Raw genomic sequence first — 25,709 nt, forward strand, 5'->3', positions numbered from 1 at the left:
TAAATCAGTTCAAATTCATCCATAGTAAGAGCTTCAAAAGTTGTTTTAAAACTGATGCACATGCTTTTCATTTAGTGTCATTCCTGCTACCTTGTAATTGTCAATGAACTGCGGAGATCATCACACATGAAATTAATTCGTGATCAGCAGTCCAGCAGTGAAGCTCTTTCTGAGCTTTTAAATAGAAACTAGACCAAGTGGACCCGTTTGGCCCAAACCTCTCCTGCATTGGTGCAGCACTCCCTCTTCTCCCGTCCCCCCCCTTCCTGTCCCCCCCATCACCTCCCCTCTCCCTCCCTCGCCTCTCACTCCGTCCCCTCTCCCTCCTCCCCTCTCACTCTGTCCCCTCTCCCTCCTCCCCTCTCCCTCCTCCCCTCTCCCTCCTCCCCTCTCCCTTCTCTCTCCCTCCCCCTCTCCCTTCCCCCCTTTTCCCCCTCCCCACCCCCCCCTTTTCCCCCTCCCCCACCCCCCCCTCTCTCCCTACTCCTCTCCCCTCTCCCTCTCCCCCTCCCTCCCCCCCTCCCTCCCCCTCTCTCCCTACTCCCCATCCCCCCTCCTACCCCCACCCCCCCCCAGTTTTCTTTAACTGTTAGTCTGATTCTGGACATCCCCATCATTGAGAATTGCCTTCCTGTGTCTAGCATGTCCGATACTCGCAGGGTGTTATTATGGCGAGTCTGGAGGCTCGTTCTTTGTTGAAGAAGTTTATTGCGACAGCAATATTCGATCACAAAGTTTACATAACGAGATTACAGACAACCATTAAAACTAACTGTTCTCTTCGAAGAAGTCTCCCAACTGACTCTTTTGGGCGCCAAAACCGCACGTGACGACGCTGTCCAATCAGCAGTCTCACTCCCTGGACCAATCCTTATGGTCGCACCCACACGTGACCTTGCTGGCCAATCTGAGGGTTCGATACCTAGGACCACTCTCTATGGTCGCTACATTATGTTTTTAACAAGGATGCTTATCATTCTTCTGAGCTCCAGGGAATATATGACCCAATCTCTCTTCATGTCTCAGTCCTGCCATCCTAGGTAATAGTCTTACGAGGCTTTGCTGCACTCCCTTTATATCAAGAATATCTTTCACAATTGTAATAAAATATCTTTGCTCCTGTACTCAAATTCTCTCAAATATGACGGCCAACGTAACACTTGTCTGCTTAACTGTCTGCAGCACCTGTGTGCTTACTTTAATCAGACAAACACACCAACGTACAAAGGCACCACCATCTTGTTGCCTTCCTTCCTTCCTGGTCTATAGTTTCCTGGTTAATAATCTGCCTTCTTGTATTTTATACCGACGTATATTGCCTCATGTTTATCCACATTAAATGTTTGCTATGCATGTGTCCACTCACTCAACTTAGGAGGTCTTATGTAAGGGGAAAGTGCATAGTTAACGGTAAGACCCCGAACAGCATTGAAGTATATTGGGGTCCAAGTCCACAGTTCTCTGAAAGTAGCAACACAAGTCGACAGAGTGGCAAAGAAGGCTTGGCGTCACAGGTCAACCTATGGTATGCTTGGCTTCATAGGTTGGGCATTGAGTATAAGAGTCAGCAAGTCATGTTGCAGCTTTCTAGGTGTTTGGTTCGGCTGTATTTGGATAGTGTTTGCAGTTTGAGTCACCCCATTATAGGAAGGAATTGGAGGCTTTGGAGAGGTTGCCTTGTAGTTTATAAAATGATGAGAAGCATAGATGAGTTAGACCGTCACAACCTTTTCCCGCAGTGTGGAAGTGTCAAAGATTTGAGGGCATAATGTTAAGCTGAGAGGGGTAACTTTTAAAAGAGATGTGCGTAGCAAGATATCTAGACAGAGAGGTGTGGGAGCCTGTAACGTGCTGCCAGGCTTGGCATGGAGGCAGGTACAACAGCGACATTTAAGTCTCTTTTATGTAGGCCCATGGATATGCAGGAAATTGAGGGATGTGAATCATATGCAGGCAGTGGAGATTAGTTCAACTGGGCATCAAGTTTGGTACAGATATTGTGGGCACAAGAGCCTACACTTGTGCTGTACTGTTCTATGCTCCACATTCAATGTCTCTGAATCACACTGGAGCATCCTTCTCACAGCTCGTACTCCAACCCAGACCGGACTTCCCATCATTGACGATCACGCAGACTAGACTTCCCACCATTGTCTCTATCCGCACTTCACAATGCCTCAGAAACACACCCAAAATAATCAAAGACTTGTCCCACTCCAGTCATTCCTTCTTCTCCCTGTTCCCCTCCGGCAGATGGTGCAGAAGCTTGAAGGCATTCACCACCATAATCAGGAACAGCTTCATCCCCTCTGTTATCAGGCTTCTGAACAGTCCTTCCAAACGCTAGAGTCCTGCTCAATTCACTTCTACCCCACTGGCGGACATTGGACTTTGTCCATGGAACTGACGTACTACAATGTTAAGAACTGTATTTTGTACTCGGTATCTTCCCATTTGCTCTATGTATTGTACTTGAGCTTGACTTGATTGTATTTATGTACAGTATTATCTAATCTGATTGCATATTAGGCAAAACAAAGCTTTTTGCTATACCTAAATACACGTGACAATAATACGCCTAAACCTAAACCCACTTTGTGTCATCTGTAAACATTTAATTACCTCATCAAAATGATCATTGTAAATATCTGGGATACAAGCATGAAACCAAATGTACCCCACTCATCACTGCCTGTCGTTCAGAAAAGGACGTGATTATTTCATCTCTTTTATTTCCTGCCCATCACCTTGTTCACTATCTATGGCAGTACTTTACCCAAAATACATTATACTTTAAACTTTGCTCACTAAATACTTCTGTTAGACTTTATGAATTTACGGACTTTATCTCCAGTGACTAATACAACGCACGCACGTATTGTCCCTAATCCACTGTGTGAGTTTCATCCTCAGAGTTTTCTAAAATATTTCATGATTTCTCATGAAAGCATGATTTCTCTTTCATAAATCTACCTTGACTTTAACTGATCCCGTCACTGTTTTTTTAAAATGTTCTGCTATTACAGCGTTGATTATAGACTGAACGTTTTCTCCACAACGTCAGGCTATAATTCCCTGTTTTCTCAATCCTTTTGTTTTAAATAATGTGATTACCTTAGTCATCTTCCAATAAATACTGTAGATACTGATCCAGAGTCTAACGAGTGTTGGAAAATGACCAAGTGTCCATTATTTCTGTGGCCATTTCCTTAATAAATCTGGAATGTAGACTACTGGACCCTAGGGATTCATTGGCCTTTAGGCCAGTCAATTTCCCTAACACTACTGTACTACTAACATTGATTTTGTTCAGTTCCTCCCTCACATGTGGCTCTCGATTCCCTTACATTTATGGGAGATTATTTGCATCCGGCGATCCCTACACATTAACACCACCCTGAACACACCAGGGACAATTTTACATTTATACAATTATACCAAGCCAATTCATCTACAGACGTGTACATCTTTGGAGTGTGGGAGGAAACCGAAGATTTTGGAGAAAACCTATGCGGGTCACGGGGAGAACGTACAAACTCCGTACAGACAAGCACTCATAGTCAGGATCGAACCTGGCTCTGTAAGGCAGTAGATCCATTGCTGTGTATGTATGGTTGATGTACGGTCTTTCTTGACCAAAAGTGTTCAGTTGGTCTGCCATTTCTTTATTCTCCATTAGAAATGTTCATGTCTCTAAATTTAAGGAGCCTAACTGATCTTAAATGATCTTTTTCTCTTGACATACCTATGGAGGTTTTAACAGTTAATTTGTGTATTATTTCCACTTCTCGAATATTCCTTTTGTTCCTGCATTGGTAATATTCTAAACTGGCCAAGCCACCGTGAGTAAAAGAATCAGGAAGTCATGTGGCAGCTTTGTAGGACTTTGGTCGGCCATATTTGGAATTTTGTGTGCAGTTCTGGTCATCCATTACAGGAAGGATGGGGAGGCTTTGGAAAGGGTGCAGAAGAGATTAACCAGAATGCTGCCTGCTTCACAGGGTATTAGCCACAAGGAGAGGTTGGGCAAACTTGGAATGCTTTGTCTGGGACTTTGGGTACTGAGGGGAGATCTGATAAAAATATTTTAAATTATGGGAAATATAGAGTAGAGAGTCAGGACCTTTTCCCCCGGGGTGGAGATGTCAAAGACTAGAGGGCACAGCTTTGAGGTGAGAGGTGTTTGAGTGTGATGGATGCCTGGACCACGCTGCCAGGGGTGATGGGGGAGGCAGATACAATAGTGGCCTTTAATAGGCTTTTCCCTGCACATGGATATGCAGGGAAATGAAGGATATAGATCACATGCAGGTAGTGTAGATTAGTTTCCCTTGCTATTATATTCAGCAAGGTTATTGTGGGCTCTAGGGCCTGCTCCTGTACTGCTCTATCTTCTATGCACCCCACCTCAGCTCTTATTATGTGTAGGAAGGAACCGCAGATGCTGGTTTAAACCGAAGATAGACATCAAAAGCTGGAGTAACTCAACGGGTCAGACAGCATCTCTGGAGAAAGGGAATAGGTGACATTTCAGGTCGAGACACTTCTTCATTCTTCTTCATTTCTTCAGACTTCTCCCTGAAGACGATTCTCGACCAGAAACATCACCTATTCTCTTTTTTCAGAGATGCTGTCTGACCCACTGAGTTACGCTGAGTTACTCCAGCTTTTTGTATCTATTTTCCGTTCCTTTTATGCCCATCTTCACTAACATTGAATACCCCTGAATATTCAGTTCCTATCTGCAGACTTGCCAATTATAATTACATCATATCCATTTATTTCCATTTAGGAAAATATTTCATCCACTTTATTGTAAATATTCCACACGTTAAAGTACACGGTTCTGAGGTTTAACATTCCTAGATGTTTAGTAGGTTTCACCCTCGATTAATCTTGCTTCTACTCTTGTTTTTCTTCTTGCCTTCCCTTTCTGCTCTATTTCCCTCTTCTATCACTCTATGTGAGAGCTGGAAATACTCATTGGACCCTTCAGCATCAGTGGGGGAAAGAGAGGCAAACAGTCTTAATATTCCATGCCAACTCAGGCCATTTTGCAACAGTCTAGACTTGAAATCCTTTTGTATGTGTGGGGAAACTGGAGGTGAAAAGCTAAAATATGGACAAAGATATTCTTTCAAAATCATGTGGCCTTCCCAACGGTAAATCAAGGTATTCCATATTTTTGAGCATGACATGCACAGGAAAGCAGCGTTGTCAAGTTTTTAAAAAATGCATACAAAGTCCCATTGATATCATCAAGCTTAATGTTTAACTGGTATTTCATCTTCTTCTTGCTTGATAAGACATTGAAACCTCAGTTCCTGCAATTCAGAAGTAATAAAACACTTTGAAATGTCCTGAGGCCATAGAAGATGCTTTGTCAGTGTAAGTCTGCAAACGCGATGCATTTATGTATCACAATGGACTAAATGGCAGATGCTTGGAGTCTAGTAACACCCCAGTGGTTTCCTCTCGCCTTTGGGAGAGATGTTCAATATAACAAGTTGAAGCACAGATCTAATCATCGTAATGTTCTTTCTAATATTATTTCTATGTTTTCCAATAACTTTTAAATCACCTCACAGCTTACTCTCAATCTGCTCATTAATGTCTGACTCTGGGCTTCTTTATAAAGCTGGATTGTTAAAAAATCGCGAGTATTCACTTGATATATTCTTCCAGCAATAGTTTTCAAAAGAATGGCTATCAAGAAGCATTTTCGAGGATCAAGGAAAACATATTGAATAACAAAGTAGCTTACAGAAAACCATAAAAAAACAGATATTGTGCCAAACAGCAGGATTAAGCTTTAGAAACACACAGTTGCGTAAACCCTCAGAATAAATGGAGCTCTTTATAACATTTGGGGAATAATGAAAAAAGCAATGCGAGAAAAAAGCAAATGTTTCTGGTGCTGAAACAGTCACATCAGTCAAGCAGGATGTGTTGAATAGACACTCGTCAGCATCTGGATGTGAAGCGTTGGTCACCATTTTAGGTGTGACATTTTATCCCATGCCACAACCTGTTTAAAATGAAAAGGAGGCATACAGGAGAAAAGCTCAGGTGGAACGTGGGAAATCTGAGATGGTGTGAATCCAGCCAAGATAAGATACAGAAATGAACAGTTAAGTTTCAGCAAGGAAGATCGATCAAGAGGCACAACTGTTCAGATGCGCAGCAGAGTCCAAAATGTCAGTTATATCCAAGGTCCCTGGGTACATCGAGCAATAAGCATGATAAAAGTAGCAGAGGGAGTGGCAGAGTAGCACAGAACCATGGAAGGGCAGAACAGTGACACAGAGGTAGAGTTTAGTTTAGTTTAGTTTAGAGATACAGCGCGGAAACAGGCCCTTCGGCCCACCGGGTCCGTGCCAATCAGCAACCGCCGCATATTAACACTATTCTACGTACACTAGGGACAATTTTTACATTTACCAAGCCAATTCACCTTCAAACCTGTACGTCTTTGGAGTGTGGAAGGGAACCGAGGAACTCAGAGAAAACCCACGCAGGTCACGGGGAGAACGTACAAACTCCGTACAGACAGCACCCATAGTTGGAATCGAACCCGGGTCTCTGGCACTGCATTTGCTGTAAGGCAGCAACTCTACCGCTGCGCCACCGTGCCGCTCAATGCTGCCTTACAGTGAGATGCTGCCTTACAGTGCCAGAGACCCGGGCTCGATCCTGACTACTGATGCTGTCTGTACGGTGTTTGCACGTTCTTCCTGTGACCACATGGGTTTTCTCCAGATGCTCCGGTTTTTTCCCATGTTCCAAAAATGTACAGATTTGTAGGTTAATTGGCTTTGGTAACATTGTAAACTGTCCCTTGTGTGCAGGATAATGCCAGTGTACTGGGTGATCACTGGTTGGCACGGACTTGATGGGTTTAAGGGCCTGTTTCCACGCTCAATCTCTAAAAAAGTAGAAGAGAGCTGCCTCAGAGGTTTCATGGTATTGTAGTGGGTCTGGACGCGGTAGGTATAAGGCAAGATGCCAGGTAAGTGTTAACAGTAATTTAATCCAGCCACAGAACATCCACTCTCACTTCAGTCTCAAACACGAGTTATCTCTCCAGCCCCTCCAGGCAAACCCCGTCACACCAGTCCTTCCCCCAGCCCTGTCCAACCCGTGCCGAGGGGGATGATCCAGGGAGTGGCCTAATCCCCGGGTACCGCCACAGGATCCCCCCCCCCAAGAACCGGAGGCACGAAACGGACAGGGGGATGTATGAGACGACCAGCCCGTGTGTGCACCATGGCGGTCGCAGGAACCGGAACCACCCCGCCAGGGGAAGACAACCGCGGGGACGCTGGGGGTAAAGGCTGGGACGCAGGACGACCCCGAGGGCGAGGCCGTGCCAGTAGGACTGGCCGGCTAATGTCCACGTGTGCCGGCTTCAGCCGCGAAATAGAGACTGTCTCAGGACGACCCCCCATGTCCAAAACAAAGGTGGCAGAGCCACGCTCGAGCACCTTGAATGGTCCTACATACGGACGCTGAAGGGGCGTCCGGTGTGCATCACGGCGCAGGAAAACAAACGGACAGTCCTGCAGAGCAGAAGGGACATGCGACCGAACCGAACCGTGGCGAGACGTCGGCACCAGTGCCAGCTTGCCCACCGTCTCCGAAGGCATTGCAGGGCAGCCGACGGTTGTTCCGCCTGACCCTGGGCTGATGGAGTAAACTCACCGGGCACTGTCAGCGGGGCCCCGTACACCAATTCAGCCGAGGAGGTGGCCAAGTCCTCTTTGGGCGCAGTGCGGACGCCCGGCAACACCCACGGCAACGCGTCGACCCAGTCCGGGTCAACGAGCCGGGCCTTCAGGGCAGCCTTGAGCTGGCGGTGGAAGTGCTCCACCAGGCCGTTCGTCTGCGGATGGTACGCTGTGGTGCGGTGCAGGTTAACCCCCAGTAGATGAGCCATGGCCGACCACAGTTCAGAGGTGAATTGCGGCCCTCGGTCGGACGTGATGTCGAGCGGCAGCCCAAACCTGGCAATCCAGTGTGCCGCCAAGGCACGGGCACAAGTGGAGGCAGAAGTGTCCGGCAGTGGAACTGCCTCCGGCCACCGCGTGAAACGGTCAACCACGGTCAGGAGGTGGGTGAAGCCCCGAGAAGGCGGCAGCAGCCCCACGATGTCCACGTGGATGTGGTCGAACCGCTGGCGAGGGACGGGGAACTCCTGGAGCGGCGCTCGCACATGCCGCTGTACTTTGGCAGTTTGGCACGGGATGCAGGTGCGCGCCCAATGCCCAACCTGTTTACGCAACCCGTGCCACACGAAACGGGAAGCCACGAGGGTCGTCGTCGCCCGAATGGAAGGGTGGGCCAGCCCGTGGAGCACCTCGAACACCCGGCGCAGCCAGGCAATGGGAACGATGGGCCGCGGCTGCCCAGTGGATACATCGCACAGCAGCATTGCGCCCCCAGCGCCACAGGGAACATCCTCCAACCGCAGGCCCAAAACGGCGGTATGATAGGCGGACATCTCATCGTCCGTCAACTGGGCCGCCGCCAGGGCTGAGTAATCGATGCCATCGGCCACTTGCAGGACGGCGTGGACCGCGGGTCGAGACAAGGCATCGGCCACTCTGTGTCTTCGTCCCCGATGAAACAGATGGAGGTAGTTTCAACGCCATGGCGTGGAGAACGGCACGGTCAGCAAGGTCCAAGGGGTGGGGTCCGGCAGGGTCCAGAGGTGGCTGACTGGCAGGGTCCAGGGGTGATTGACCGGCAGGGTTCGGGGGTAGTTGACCGGGTAGTGCGTGTTGAGGAACGTTCGGGTCCATTGCGACTTGCGAAGAAACGTCGAGGGTCACCAGTGTAGTGGGTCTGGACGCGGTAGGAATAAGGCAAGACGCAACAGAACATCCACTCTCACTTCGGTCTCAAACACATGTTATCTCTCCAGCCCCTTCAGGCAAACCCCATCACACTAGTCCTTCCCCCAGCCCTGTCCAACCCGTGCCGAGGGGGGTGATACTGGGAGTGGCCTAATCCCCGGGCACCGCCACAGTATCATATCAAAAACTAGGAAGAAAACTTGCTGATTAACACCTATTGTCCTCCCTCAGCTGATGAAACAATATTACTCCGTGCTAAATAACATGGAAGAAGCACTGGGAGTAACAAAAGGCACTGGTTAGAGGAATCCATTGCTCACCAACAGGAGTACTTGGTTGCATGGCTGCAGATGGAATTGCGAAGAACAGAGCTGCCAGACAAGGGTGGTGACAGAACTAATATGAGGAGAAATCCTGGGCTCTCCTGCTCACTGTGGTACAATGTAAGCTGGGCTCTTTATCAGGAGAAGTGTCTGACCATGACATTCATCAACAAGAAGGAGTCTAACTGCCCCTCATTACTGCCAGTGAATCCTTCGTCATTGACCAGAACTTAACTGGACTAATGACAAAAAAACATAGTAGCCAGCTATTCTGCAAGACGTGAATCTCCTCCTTGCCTTATCTCACCTTCACTAACCATCCCTTAAAGCCTTTTCAATGTTTTGCAAAGTTGAGTGAATCCAGCTCCTAAAATACTCAAAGCTTTCATGATTCTGGATAAAACAGCCATGCCAATTGGCAGCTTATCCTCCACTCTCAGCCTTTTCACTCATGTTGCATTTTGTACCATCCACCAGAATGCACTGTAGCAACTCGCCAGATTCCCCCAGACCACAACCAGCCAAAGGAATAAGGGACATAACGGAAAATGGCACATCTGAACATCACCACATGCCAGTTCCCATTCAAGTTTCACACTATCTTTAGACTTTTAGACTTAAAATCTAAACAAAACTTTAAAAGACTTTTAGACTTCAGAGACACAGCATGGAAACAGGCCCTTTGGCTCACCGGGCCTGCGCAGACCAGTGATCACCACGTACGCTAACACTATCCTACACATTAGGGACAATTTTTACCAAAGCCAATTGATCTACAACCCTGCATGCCTTCGGAATGTGGGAGGAAACCAGAGCACCAGAAGAAAACCCACACGGTAATAGGGAGAACATACAAACAATACAAATATGCAGAAAGCACCCATAGTCAGGGTCGAACCTGGGGGTCTCTGGCATTGAAGGGCAACAACTCTACTGCTGCGCCACAACTGACCTGGGATTTTATCATAACTTCTTCATTGTTGCTGTTTTAATTCCTGGAACTCCAACAGCACTGAGGAAGCTCTGGGGACCAAAAAGACAATTGTGGTTCGAGAAGGTCGCTCACCAATATCTTCTCAAGGGCAATTGCAATTGGAGATACCCATCAAATGCTATCGTTGCCAGCAATATCTATATCCTATGAATGAAAATAAATGCTATTGTCAGCAAATTGGTTTGTACGGAAAGAAAAAGATAATAAACAGAAATTGAAATATCTCCATTCGGGGAAGATCAGAACAGAGAATCAGATGGCTTGCACATCATGTAATTGCTGTGCATCTTTAGTGAGGAAAACAAGTACATGGGGTAAGTGTCGAAGAGTTTGGCAAGAGTCAAAGAATTGATGTTTGACAAAATGAGAAAGCTGCCGTTAATTTGCAATAAATCAAAATGAATCAGGAAACCAAATGAAACGTTTGAGGTTTATTTGCACAATAAAGCGCCATCCGAACAGCGTGTAAGTCATTTCAACATTTAGAACCACAGCTCAATCAGTGGCAACAAAATTACAAACAAATAGAAAGAGATCAATAACAAGTGTCGACTAGAATGATGAACTATTCCTCTGCAGGAAAATCCATTTTATTTATCCTGCTCCCTACACAAGCTGCATGACAATATCAATCCCCAGCAACCACTCAAAGGCTCATTTATTACATCCAGAATATAAGTATTTGACGTAAATTGAATGTCACCTTGAAAAATACTGGAAAGGCTGGAAGAAAACAAAAGCCAGTAAGGCGGCAATTTCTGCTAAAAACAAAGACTGATCTGTGAGCAAGCCCTCTGTAAAAAGAAGGGTCTCGACCCCAAACGTCACCCATTCCTTCTCTCCTGAGATGCCGCCTGACCCGCTGAGTTACTCCAGCATTTTGTGTCTATCTTCACTGTGGGCAAAGGTATGTTTGAATCTCATTTGTAGTAGAAGTTCCTACTTCTGTAGCTTCTTACAGCCAGAGTTTCAAAAATGAAATGATATTATATACCACTGAAATGCAATAAAACTAATCTGTAAACCACAAAATCTTATCCATATGCATCGTTGGCAGGTTGTGTTTACTCTGTACTAAGGTTTACTTTACTCTCTTCAAATCTAGATGTTTCATTGCAAATCCATGAGCCTGTGATACATTATAAAACGTTTATTTTAATGCGTAGAAACCAAGACACAAGGAATCTCTATATCTTCAATTTGCATTTGTTTTTAAGTATACAAGTTCTAGGATCCATCTGTTCACATCAAGTCCCAAAGTCATACAACTTGGAAACAGGCCCATTGACTCATCCAGTCCATTTTGGTCTCAGAGAAACGGGTTAGATATGTAGCTAAAACAAAAAGGAATAAAGAGATATGGAATCAGGCCAAAAGATACAGCTTGCAAACCCCATCACAAATTGATTGGGCTGAATTGTGATTTTTGCTATTAAATGACCGTAGCTGGACATTGGTGGCCAAGCTTTCAATGCCCTTCTCTAATTGCCTTTGAGAAGATGGTGGTGAGCTATATCTTTGAACTTGACTTGGAGGGATTCTCATTGTGTTGACTCAATGACATTGAGGGAATGACAAAGGACCTTTTGAGTCAGAACAGCGGCTGTCATGAGGCAAACTTGTGGATTCCTGTATGCAGTTGCTTAAAGGGCCTGTCCCACTTAGGTGATTTTAAGGCGACTGCCGGCGACTAGGCTTTCGCCGAACGTTCGCCGGGGTGTCGCGGGCATGATCGTGAGGAGTCTTCAATGAATCGTAGCGAATCTCGGCGCGTCGTGGAAAAATTAACCTGCTAGAAATTTCTCGGCGACAGCTGGCTTGTCGCCAGGTATCGTAGCTTATTGCGGGCGCTGTCGCATGCTGTCCCCAGGTTTGCTAGGTTGTCGCAGATGCATTTAGAAGCACGTAATATTAAATTAAGAAAAGGCATTTGAAGATACCAGAAGATAGTTTTGTTTAACCAATTTATTTACCGTCAGGACATATGACAGGTAGATTGGAGGCGACAATTTGACGGTCAGGTAAGCGTGGGAATTTTGCGATGTTTCCGAATACGGTGTAATCTCTTAGCCAGGTGCTAGTTTCACAAAAAAAAGTAGCTTGTATCGACCTGACTCAGCATTGTCGTGGTCATTGGCGTAGGGTAAAATAAAATTTTGGTGATCTGCTACGACTTTGACAGTCGCCGGCAGTCGCCTTTAAAATCGCGTAACTGGGACAGGCCCTTTAGTCCCCCCAGATGCCAGAATGTGGGCTTGGTGGTTTGGATATATGGTAACGTGCGCTGTATTGTAATCTTGAGACAATTCCGTTTAATATAAAAAAAACAAGAACAATTCAACATGATGCAAAAAAGAACTGAAACCAAAAGGAGAACTGTTTGTATTGATGTTAAACAAAGGGTAGCTTTTTGTTTCCCAATTCAAACATTTTTCCCAGTTTTGATCCACCATCAAAAATAAGGGAAGGATTAAATATTAGCTCTGGTACACATAAGAATGATGATGTGCGAGTAGTGATATTGTATCACTGTGCAACGCAAGTAGGATTTTATACATTCTCAACAACAAAGGCAAGATTAATGTCACTTCACCCCCATAAGGAGTTTCAGAATCAATTTCAATGCTAATCAGCAGTTGAAAGTTTAGATTAGCAAAGCAATGAATGTAATTAACCTTATGGTACTGAATTTTCTTTTGCATCGCTACATGGACCAAATAATATTTTATAATTTTTATTGTGATAACCATGATATTCCATTAGCTAATAATCATTGTAATGTAATGTTTACTGAAACTCCACAAATTGTACATGCTTTATGCATCTCACTAATAATTTACCAAAATTTACACCTTCAGATTTATGATTTAGATATTAACTGGCTGCATAAATAAAATGTGAAGTACATGATAGCACAAATATCGGTTCGTGAAAATTATGATAGTATTTGTAATCCACACATGATTTTAAAATTCTACATGTGCCAGATATGTACATTCAAATTTCCTCTCTTTCTCACTCTCTGTTCAGGAGTTATAGATGTTGAAAAAGGAAATTGCCTTTGTTTAATACTTGCTAACACCAGCTAAGCTACACTAAGGAGGAATTAAGAGAGTGGGACCAATTGTTTCTTCAGTTCTTATGAAAGAAAATATAGCATTCAGAATTGATTGTATTTAATAGAGTATCATTTTGTGATTGTATCATAATTAACATGATTTTGGTGTGGGCTAAATATAAAGAATTGCAGAATCCATTAAGAACTGCCACATTGAAGTCACTTATCTTCCATCATTAATTTTCCACCACTGAACGTATGTATGCTATATGAAGTTAAAGAGGATAAAAATGCCAGTGAACTAATAAGATGACAGAAGTAAAGAAATTGATTTCAATTGACATTTTCAATCAGTCATCATAATTTCTAATGCGTATATGAATCACTTATGGGAAACTTGATAATTAGTACAGATAAATATTTCATCCCAACCATTTCAAGGACTATTGATTTCATCTGATTAGCATAATGACATTTCCAATGTCATAAATCACATGTACAGTAGAATACTTATGTACAAGTCATCTGCATCAAAACTAACTTTAATCACAATCTCATATTGGCGTTACATGCTTTACATTTTTTCGTATCATTTTTAGATAAATGGTCCTCCAACCCATTTAGTATACATGGACTACACTTTCCTGGATAAAATCCAGTCTCAATTGATTTGCTATTGTGTTGTGGATCAGATGAGTGATGAAAATATTCAGCAAACAGCTTTTGATAGCTATTTTCCAACTCTACCCCACTGCAGCTTAAAGGATACATTGCAAATCCTTCAGCAGGCATCTAACAATAGACTGATGAAAGATTCTTCTGCATTGCAATGATAAGCATGATAAAAATAAACTGCCTGGTAGTAGTTTGTGTGTTTTGTTTAACTACACAGATATTACAAGGAACAGTCGATGCATTATTTCTACAACTTGTCCTAAATGCGGGGGAACAGGTGAAGAAGGTGTTTGGCATTGCCAAAAAAAGACCATTTCATGTGGGTAAGTGGCCAAGGGCTGATTAAAACAACCTGACTAGCTTTGAAGACTGAGCAATTAGAATAGTTCTTACTTCATGGTAGCATTTTAATGGTAGTAGGCGCCAAACCTGATGGACACAAATGAGAAGAAGCAAAATATTTTGGATAAATATAGCTCATTTAGCAATTTGCAAAGGGATGGATGAGATGCTTGAATGGATAATGACAGTTTGATGTAAGCAAGCAAAGATTTTCTAAATCTGCAGACAGTTCTTGTGACAGGGAAGAATGCAAAGAACAAGCAACGCACTGATGGCATGAAATGGAACACTTTGCAATGCAGTTTCCCTTGACTTTCTTTTGCATGATATCATTATTCATTTGAATGATTTATAATGCACAAGGTAATTTGAGGCTTCTGTTGCCTGCAACTTATAAAATATTAAATCAAGTCAAAGCCGTATGTTCGTTGGATGCTCTGTTTAGACTTCACTGCTGTTAAAATCTATGAATTGCATTAATTTATAGTTTCCTTTGCATTTTCCATAATCATTCATCAATGATTCATTTGCTATCAATCTATTTTCCTACCTATCTATCGGCCTATCTATATATTCACTCACCTGCCAATTTACTTGTCTGTGCATATCTACCTATGTGTCCACCTATTTATCTATAGATTTTAGTTTAGTTTAGTGATACAGCACGGAAACAGGCCCTTTGGCCCACTGTATATCCACATCGACCAGCGATCCCCACACATTAACACCATTCTACACACCAGGGACAATTTACACTTATACCAAACCAATTAATGTACAAACCTGGATGCCTTTGGAGTGTGAAAGGAAACCAAAGATCTAAGAGAAAACCCAAGCGGTTATGGGCAAAGATACTAGAGGAACAAGATGGACCACTCATTTGAAATCGCCTATACTAAGGTGTAGTACGCAAAGGAGTGGAACGTCCGCCAATTTAGTAGGCAAAACCCGCCGTTCGCTATGCCTCTCGCAGTGTTTTGGGGGAACAGTATGTGTGATGATACCATAAAAATGCAAAATATATCTCATCTATCAATTCACAGATTTTTGTTATTTTTCTTTTTAAATGTTTCTGCAAGTTTCTGCCTACTAAAATGCCACCATGACATACTACGGTTTTTGGGGTTGAGTGGTCTATCTTGCTCCTAAAGTATCTTTGGTCATGGGGAGAACGTAGAAACGCCATACAAATAGCACCTGCCGAACCCGGGTCTCCGGAGCAGCAAGCGCAGTAAGGCAGCAACTCTACCGCTGTGCCACCGTGCCACCCCATCTGCTTATCTACCGTCTGCACAAAAACAAGAACAAAAGAAACCGGGATTAAGAGTAGGCTACTTGGTCCCTTTATCCTGGCCCCTCATTCAGTATGATTATGGCAGAGCTATACCAGGCCTCACTCATCTCCTTATAATCCTCAATTCCCTGAACTTGCCGAAATAAATATGATCTTCTCTTTAAATAAGTGCAGTTTGTTCAATCCCAGTTATCACAAGAAACACATATGTATTATTCCTATCACTTATCCTGAATGCAATAGAATACGTAAAAAGAATTAGACTGCCTTCTCATTAAAACCCCCCAAAGAACTAAGTTCTACAACTCTCCAGGGGAGAGAATCCCAGAGATTGATCACCAGCTGTGAGGTTCATACTTATCTTACATATCTACCTTATTTATTTCACAAAATGCTGGAGTAACTTAGCAGGTCAGGCAGCATCTCAGGAGAGAAGGAATGGGTGACGTTTCGGGTCGAGACCTTTCTTCAGACTCGACCCGAAACGTCACCCATTCCTTCTCTCCTGAGATGCTGCCTGACCTGCTGAGTTACTCCAGCATTTTGTGAAATAAATACCTTCGATTTGTACCAGCATCTGCAGTTATTTTCTTACATTACATATCTACCTACACAGTTATCTAACTGCCAATTTGTCTACCTCCCTGTACATCAACAGCAGTTCTGAAGAAAGGTCATTATCTTTCATCAATCAGGTGAAAACTTTTGACACTTTCATACAAAGAGGATGGTTGGTATTTGGAACAGGCTGCAAGAAGAGATAGTTGGGAAGGGTACAATAACAACATTTGAGGGACATTTGGACAGGTACATTGATAGGGAGAATATGGAGGAATCTGCACTGCGGCAAGAAAATGGGACTAGCTCAGTTGGTGAGAACAAGTTGGACCGAGAGGTCTACCTCGATGCTGTATGACTCGCTGTCTTGAACCTGAAGGGCAACGTTTCACACAGATGGTGAAATGTACATGGACGAAGCTGCCAAAGGAAGTGGTTGAGTAAGGTAGAATCACAACATTTGAAAGGCATTTGAGACAGATACATGGATAAAGAGTATGAGCCAAATACGGGCAGATGAGACAGTATTAGAAACATAGAAAATAGGTGCAGGAGTAGGCCATTCGGCCCTACGAGCCAGCACCGCCATTCAGTATGATCACGACTGATCATCCAAAATTAGTACCCCGTTCCTGCTTTCTCCCCATATTCCTTGATTCAGTTAGTCCTAAGATCTATATTTATTTCTCTCTTGAAAACATCCAGCGAATTGGCCTCCACTGCCTTCTGTTGCAGAGAATTCCACAGATTTACAACTCTCTGGGTGATTGGATGTGGCATCTTTGTTAGTGTGGATGATTTATGCCTAAGGGTCTGTTTGATGTATGATTATGTGCTGTGTGACTGTATGATTCTATGACTCTATGATTCAAACGTAAAATTGTAATTTTATTTCTCTCCCCATAGATGCTCTCCGTTGCTATTTTATCCAGCATTTTTTTAATTTCAGATTCATCCAACGGCAATATTTTGCTTTTAATTGACAAATGTAACTAACTGTTGTTCCATCTGCCTATCTGTAAAATATACCGGTACACCTAGCTACCTGTTTGAATAGAAAGGAGGAGGATATTAATGGTTACCAATGGTCAGCAGACCTGAATGATACGGCTCTGAGGGTTTGTTTTCCTTAGAGCAAAAGAGGTAGAAAAAACTATGAGAGTGTTTGGGAGAGATAGTTGGAAATTCTTCCTCATTGTAGAGGGAATCGGTTTGGGATTATGGGCACGAGGTTTAGAAGATACCTTTTCACCGAGTGGGTGGTTGAAATCTAGAATGCACTGTCTGAGTAAGTGGTGGAGGCAGGCAATCTCACCACGTCTAAGTATCAGGACTATCTCTTGAATCGCCAATGTGTAGAATGCTGCAGACCAAGTACCACCAGTAAATGGGAGTGATGCAGACAGGTACTTGATGGCTGGAACGAACACAGAAATTGCTGAAAAAACTCAGCAAGTCAGCCAGTCAATTTCTTGTGTGGGAAGGAACTGCATATGCTGGTTTACACTGAAGATAGAAACAAAATGCTGGAGTATCAGGCAGCTTCTGTGGATAGAAGGAATGGGTGACATTTCGGGTCGAAACCCTCCTTCAGACCTTCTTCGGACCCACTTCTTCGGAGTCCAGAACAAGGGGCCACAGTTTAAGAATAAGGGGTAGGCCATTTAGAACGGAGATGAGGAAAAACTTTTTCAGTCAGAGAGTTGTGAATCTGTGGAATTCTCTGCCTCAGAAGGCAGTGGAGGCCAATTCTCTGAATGCATTCAAGAGAGAGCTAGATAGAGCTCTTAAGGATAGCGGAGTCAGGGGGTATGGGGAGAAGGCAGGAAGGGGGTACTGATTGAGAATGATCAGCCATGATCACATTGAATGACAGTGCTGACTCGAAGGGCCGAATGGCCTCCTCCTGCACCTATTGTCTATTGTCTATTGTCTATTGTCTATTGTCTATTGTCTATTGTCTGTGACCCTTCTTCTTTCCAGCATCTGCAGCTTTTATGTTTCAATATTCATTGACATGATGGCGTGAATGACTGTGGTGGGCTAAAGGGCCTGGCTCTCTGATGTGTGAATCTATGACTCTAGTTCCAAGATTCGGGAAATGCTTGAACCCAGCTCCTGAAATTGTTTCCAGTCAATTAGGCTGAAAGGGGTGTGAAGATAATAGGCACAACACAGCACATTATACACAGGCAAGTGTAAATGTTGATGGATTCAGGAGGTGGCAAATGGGAGCAGAAACATGAAAGTTCCAGTAAGACACAGTGATTCCTTGGGGCATGACATGTTTAAGGTCACAAAGCCTGGTGGCGGCCAGTTTATTTTCTACCAAAGAGAAGAAGAACGTTGACAGCAGATTTGGCCATCGGTTGCCACAGAAACAAGCACTCATAGACATGTGAGTCAGTAATTATTTGGCCATTGTAAATAGTTCCTAGTATGAAACTTGGTGGAATCTGGTGGGTAAGGAGTTAGTGGAGACACAAAAAAGTGCAGGTGATGGGATCTTGAGCAAAACACAAAGTGCAAGAGGAACTCAGTGGGTCAGGCAGCATCTGTGGAGGGAATGAACAAGTGATGATTCAGGGAGGGACCCTTTTTCTGGAAATTTGGTAAGAATAAAATGGATTTACTGAGGTAAGTGAGTAAGTGGTTTGGAGCAGACTCAGTGGGCCGAAGGGCCTGTTTCCATGCCGTCTGTCTGCACTGTTTCTCTCTCCAGTACGATGTGCTGCACGCCAGTTAACCACATCATCAGATCAGGAAAGAGGACAGCTGCGACACAGACACCTCGACCCTGGTGTGAGATTACACAAAGCACCTCAATCTCATCTCTTACAGTAGGTCTGTCAGTTGAGACAATTCGCACACACACACACACTGCATAAAATGCATCAGCGTTCAGGGGAAGAGGAGGAAGTTACCATCCATCATTCTAAAGCTGGATTTTATCCCACTTCACAGGGAAAATGAATGTATGTTAATCCACTGCCTCCTAGTGAGGTCCCATTTACATATCAGCTCATCTCTTGTGCATTTTACTTGCAATTTATTGATATCAGTGCACCCTTAACAATCTTGGTGTTACAGCCACTTATCCGGTTACTGCCCTTTCCCACATCAGCCATTCTTATGCCTGAATAAGATTGCCAGTACATAATTATTTTGTGAGTTTACTGAGAATCTGTTCAGACTGCGTGAACCCTTGCAGTCAGAAGGGAGTGAGCAAGTCAATTTTCTCCACTAGAACCATTGTTAACACTTTATGGTTCCAATTTACCACGCGGGAATTCAAATAAAATTTGAAGATTATTATCTAAAATGTGAAGCAAGCGTAGATATAAAAAGAAATAGTTAACAGCACAATAGGCACACACTTTCAGAACATTAAAGCAAATGCAACATTTTTGCTGAAATATCCTGGGAATCTTCTACTTATACCAAGTAGAAAGACAGAGGCAATTTAAAGATGGAGAAGAACAAAAGCCAACTCAATCTCACAACCCTGCTGTTGGTAAAAATCAAAGGAAACTTTTTTTTCCCAATATGAATTTGATAGCTATGTGGATATTAATAATTATAATATGCAACAGAATTCACAATGAAAATGAAATGAACCTGCAGATCCTGGAAAACTGAAAGGAAAGTTGAACGCACTGGGAGCACTCAGAAGACCAGGCAGCATCTATGGAGGATGAAATAGTTGCTGCCTTAAATTGCCAGAGACCCGGGTTCGATCTTGACTGTGGGTGCTCTCTGTACAGTGTTTGTATGTTCTCCCCGTAATCACATGGGTATTCCCCACTTGATCCAGTTTCCTCCCACACTCCAAAGACGTACGGGTTTATAGGTAAATTTGGCTTCAGTATAAGTTGTAAGTTGTCCCTCGTGTGTAGGATAGTGTTAGTGTACAGGGATCGCTGGTTGGTGGGGACTCAGTGGGCCGAAGGGCCTGACTCCGCGTTGTATCTCTAAACTAAACTAATAATCTCCCATCAATGGGTGATAATCAGTGGTTTTCAAGGAAGGTAGTATATTAATTGACACTTGCCTATGTTTTCTGAAGATAGGTTGACAGTAATGTGTTATTGCCTGCATAAACTTAAGGCAACTACTAGCAGTTGCAAAAGCCATCAATGTTTAGGTGAATCTTTCATAAATGCTCTGCCTATTTCTCCCAATAAAAGAAAACTCACTTAACTGAGAATGATCACATGACTGAGAATGATCAGCCATGATCACATTGAATGGCGGTGCTGGCTCGAAGGGCTGAATGGCCTACTCCTGCACCTATTGTCTATTGTCTATTGTCTAACTGAAACCAGGCAACGAGTACATTCTAATGTTTGGGATGTGGAGGGAAACCCAAGCATCTGAGAAAAATCTGCAGGGAGATCGTACAAAGTGTACAAACAGCACTGGTGTTTAGGATTGAACACAGGTCACTGGAGCTGTGCCGCAAGCAGCTCAAACTATTGTACAACCTCCTTCTTGAACCACATGTGGTGAAGAACACAGTGACCTTTGTGATTCCCCGTCTTCCAGTCCCATGCAACCACAGGATTTACAACCCTATAATTCACCTATATTTGACCATCAGCCTGAAGAAGGGTCTCGACCTGAAACATCACCCATTCCTTCACTCCCGAGATGCTGCATGACCCGCCGATAACTCGTAGTGATAATGAGTGGATACAAACAGTGAAACTAAGCAGGATGGCAGTGAAACTAGTCGGAGGTTTAGGGTGGGGGAGGGACGGAGAGGGAGGGGATGCAAGGGTTACTTGAAATTATATAAATCAAGGTTCATACTGCTGGATTGTAAGCTGCCCGAGCGAAATACGAGGTGCTGTTCCTCCAATTTGCGTGCGGCCTCACTCTGACTGTGGAGGAGGCTAAGGTCTGACGCAGGGATTAGGGAATGCCGGAGTAACTCAGCGGGACAGGCAGCACAGCTGGAGAGAAGGAATGGGGTGACGTTTCGGGCCGAGACCCTTCTTCAGGCCCCAGCTCAGCTTGTTGCCGTTGTCCGCTTCTGGATTCTTTCAAGAGAGAGTTAGATAGAGCTCTTCAAGATAGCGGAGTCAAGGGATATGGGGAGAAGGCAGGAACGGGGTACTGATTGTGGATGATCAGCCATGATCACAGTGAATGGCGGTGTAGGCTCGAAGGGCCGAATGGCCTCCTCCTGCACCTATTGTCTATTGTCTATTGTCTGAGTTACTCCAGCATTTTGTGTCTACCTATACAATATTTCACCTCTTCCACTATCCACTGACCCACACAATCTACGCCGGTGAAGCAGTGATTCACTCGTATTTCTTCCAGACCAGAGTTCTCCATTCACCACTCACCCTTTGGTCTGTGCACTGGAGAAACCAAATACATTTTGTGGAGCTTCTGAATGTAAGATTTACTCTGAGCTTTCAATTGTCAGCCATTTTAGTTGCCCATCTCATTCCCTCTCTGCTTGTGGCTTCCTGTACTATTACAAAGAGGCCCAATCCAAACTAGGGGAGCAACAGAAGAGTTTTAAGAGAATGACCCTGAGGATGATTAGGCTAACATTGGACAAGGTGTTTGACAGAACTGGGCCTGTACTTGCTGAGATGTAGAAGGATGAGGGGGACATTGAACCTTACCAAGGCCTGGATAGAGTGGATGTTTCCACTCGTGGGAAAGTCTTAGACCAAGGGGCACAGCCTCAGAATAAAATGATGTAACTTTAGAAAGGAGACGAGGAGGAATTTCCTTAGTGAGCATTTCCATTATTTTTCTGGTTTTAGCATGCTAGGTTTATTTGCTCCAGCATTTCTACACAGCAGTGATGTTGATTTGTTAGTGTTAGAGATCGAGGTGGCTTCTAAAATAAACACTCTCCAAGCACCGACTGCTCTTTTCTGAGATTGGAGAATCTGTGAATCAGGCAAACCATCGTGAGTGGCCCCAGGGCAGCACGGTGGTGCAGCAGTAGAGTTGCTGCCTTACATTGCCAGAAACCCGGGTTCGATCCTGCCTATGGATGCTGTCTGTATGGAGTTTGTACGTACTCCCTGCAACCTGCATGGGTTTTCTCCGGGTTTGCTCTGGTTTCCTCTCACACTCCTAAGACACGCAGGTTTGTAGGTTAAATAGTGTAAGAAAATAACTGCAGATGCTGGTACAAATCCTGTGGTATTTATACACAAAATGCTGGAGTAACTCAGCGGGTCAGGCAGATGTTGCCTGACCCGCTGAGTTACTCCAGCATTTTGTGAATAAATACCACAGGATTTGTAGGTTAATTGGCTTTGGTAAAATTGTAATTTGTCCCTATTGTGTAGGATAGTGCTGGTCACTGTTCCTCACAAATGCTGCAACATAATGAGGACCTTCAGAATTTAAATCAAACTGTGGGGTTTAAAAAAAAAAATCGTATATAAACTGAGACATTTAAAAAATAACTGTTCTTACACTATTTAGACTCTAGACCTTAGAGATACAGCACGGAAACAGTCCTTCTGCACACCGAGACCATGCTGACCAGCATTATCCTACACAGTGCACTCTAAGCAACCCATCAAAACATGACGTTACATTTTAATACAATACAATACAATACAATATCCTTTATTGTCATTGTACAAGTACGACGAGATTTTGATTGTCGCTTCCAAATCGATGCTGTCAAATCAAATATTTAAATAACTCACGGCGAACATGTCAACAACTCTCTCTCTCTCTCTCTCTCTCTCTCTCTCTCTCTCTCTCTCTCTCTCTCTCTCTCTCTCTCTCTCTCTCTCTCTCTCTCTCTCTCTCTCTCTCTCTCTCTCTCTCTCTCTCTCTCTCTCTCTCTCTCTCTCTCTCTCTCTCTCTCTCTCTCTCTCTCTCTCTCTCTCTCTCTCTCTCTCTCTCTCTCTCTTGTAACCTCTTTACCTAAGATAGAGAAAAAATGCTGCAGTAACTCAGCGGGCCAGGCAGCATCTCTGGAGAGAAGAAATGGGTTATGTTTCGAGGCAAGACCCTTCTTCAGACTGATATCAGGGGAGAGGGAGATACATTGATAAGGAAGTGTAAGGAGTGAAAATGGGGCAAAGGGGATGGAGATCAAGGAAAATGTAGAATAGATCGTTGTTCGCTGGGAGAAGGTAACAACTAATTAAACAGAGATAAAATGTACTCTGAGGCAGTCAGACTGGTCGGAGAACTGGGAAAGGGGAGGGATGGATAGAGGGGGAAAGCAAGGGTTACTTTAAGTTGGAGAAGTCAATGTTCATACAGCTGGGGTGTAAGCTGCCCAAGTGAAATATGAGGTGTTGTTCCTCCAATTTGTGCTGGGCCTCACTCTGACAATGAAGGAGGCTCAGGGCAGAAAGGTCAGTGTGGGAATGTGAGGAGGAGTTAAAGTGTTTAGCAACCGGGAGATCAGGTAGGTTTAAGCAGACTGAGCGGAGGTGTTCAGCGAAACGATTGCCGAGCCTGCACTTAGTCTCGCCGATATATAGGAGTCCACACCTGGAACAGCGGGTGCAGTAGATGAGTTTGCAAGTGAACCTCTGTCTCACCTGCAAAGACTGTCGGGGTCCTTGGATGGAGTCGAGGGGGGAGGTATTGGGGCAGATGTTGCATCTCCTGCGTTTGCAGGGAAAGTACCTGGGGAGGGGGTGGTTTGGTGGGAAGGGACGAGCTGACCTCTTTACCTATTTGCTCTCATATGTCCACCAATTCCTCTTTAATTCGCCCACCTCTGCTCAGCTCAATTTTAAAACATGTGATTAACTTTCAGGTCCAGGTTTTCTCAGAGTGCATCAGTTTCGTTGCACATCTTTGGAATGTGGAAGGGAACTGCAGCCCCTGGTGTAAACAACATAGTTGCAAACTCCAGACAGATAGCACTTGCGGTCAGGGTTGAAACTAGGTCTCTGAGGCACTAACTCTTTGAAAGGTTTTCAGCATAAAATGGCAATTTCTTTAGCCAGAGGGTCATGAATCTGTAGAATTCATTGCCCCAGATGGCTGTGGAGGCCAAGTCATTGGGTATTTTTAAAGCGAAGATTGACGAGTCCTTGATTAGGTTGTGAGGAGAAGGCAGAAGAATGGGACTGACAGTGAAAGGTAGATCTGTCATGATTTAATGGTGGAGTGGACTCGATTAGCCGAATAGCCGAATCCTGTTCCTATGATTTACAAACTTGTGAACTTATAAAGCGGACTGTTTGAACACTGCTCTACCTCCAATTCATTTGCTGACACAACACCCTTGGATGAATATAACGCTAAAAAGAATCCAATCAACCCTGAATGAATGAATGAATGAATGAATGAATGAATGAATGAATGAATAAATGAATGAATGAATGAATGAATGAATGAATGAATGAATGAATGAATGAATGAATGAATGAATGAATGAATGAGTGAATGAGTGAGTGAATGAATGATACTCCCTTCCTCCCCATGCCAGGTCCCTCTTTGTTCTCTCGGATCCTTGAATCCTCGACCATCCTCTAATCGGTACGTCTGATCTCAGGCACTCCCCACGGGCCTGTCGTCAGCTGCCCGCCACAACCTGTCCTCGGCTGCCCGCCACAACCCTCGGCCTGTCCTCGGCTGCCCGCCACAACCCTCGGCCTGTCTTCGGCCTGCTCCCTCATCCCTTCTGGAAACATACCTGTTCTATTTTGTCACTGTGGGCTCTGAAAGTACTGATCAGGCTGGGCAGCCAAGGGATCCATATTGACGGGAAGCAGTATAATGAGCACATAGTTTACACACAGGTTCCTAGCTATCTTTTTGATTCACCAAGTGCCTCGGGCGCGTTATAAACCTCCGGCCTCCACAACCAATTTTCCAGTGACTTGGTGCTCAATGTGTTGCACACAGCATCACACTCAGTGCCTGCCTGTGTCACTGCAAAGGGACCTGCATGTCACAGCAATTCAAGATGAGCAGCATAAATAAAGCTGGATTTTCTAAAAAGAAAGGATCAGAAATGGTGAGGCTCTGCTCGAGATCATTGTAGAATCAGAAATGAAATTGTAGTTTCATAGAGTCATACAGTGTGGAAACAGGCCCTTCGGCCCACAGGCCCATGCCGACTAACGTGCCCCATCTAAACTAGTCCCACCTGCCTGATTTTGGTGCCATATCCCTCTAAACCTGTCCTATCTATGCATCTGCCTAAATGTTTCTTAAAGGTTGTGCTAGTAATGTAATTATATTGCCAACCTTTACTTCATTCACAGGTTTTCTGCTATTTGAACTTGCTAATCGGACATTGGGGGCAGGGTTCTGCGTGAATGCTTAAGAAAGCTTAGGGCAGCACAGTGATAGAGCTACTGCCTTACAGCGTCAGAGACCAAGTGACGATCCTGTCTACGGGTTCTGTCTGTATGGAGTTTGTACGTTCTCCCCGTGACATGCGTGGATTTTCTCCCAAGACGTGCAGGTTTGTAGGTTACTTGGCTTGGTATAAATGTAGGGGGGGCAGCGTAGGTTCACCAGGTTAATTCCCGGGATGGCGGGACTGACATACGATGAAAGTGTGGATCGACTGGGCTTGTATTCACTGGAATGTAGAAGGATGAGAGGGGATCTTATAGAAACATATCAAATTCTTAAGGATTGGACA

At 44.3% G+C, this 25,709-nt stretch overlaps 1 protein-coding gene across 2 annotated transcripts in view; it reads left to right on the forward strand.

Annotated features, from left to right (window-relative positions):
• mgat4c (mgat4 family member C) overlaps window positions 1-25,709 on the forward strand; it is a 391,818-nt gene that overhangs the window by 183,151 nt on the left and 182,958 nt on the right. The window contains exon 2 of one of the 2 annotated variants that reach the window (XM_078416632.1): window positions 14,123-14,228. The exons of the other annotated variant lie outside the window; for it this stretch is intronic. The gene's annotated coding sequence lies outside the window, so the exon portion shown is untranslated. The remainder of the gene's footprint in view (window positions 1-14,122; window positions 14,229-25,709) is intronic. 2 annotated transcript variants of the gene reach the window in all.

The sequence above is a fragment of the Rhinoraja longicauda genome, chromosome 20 (assembly GCF_053455715.1).
Source record: "Rhinoraja longicauda isolate Sanriku21f chromosome 20, sRhiLon1.1, whole genome shotgun sequence".
Lineage (NCBI taxonomy): Eukaryota > Metazoa > Chordata > Chondrichthyes > Rajiformes > Arhynchobatidae > Rhinoraja > Rhinoraja longicauda.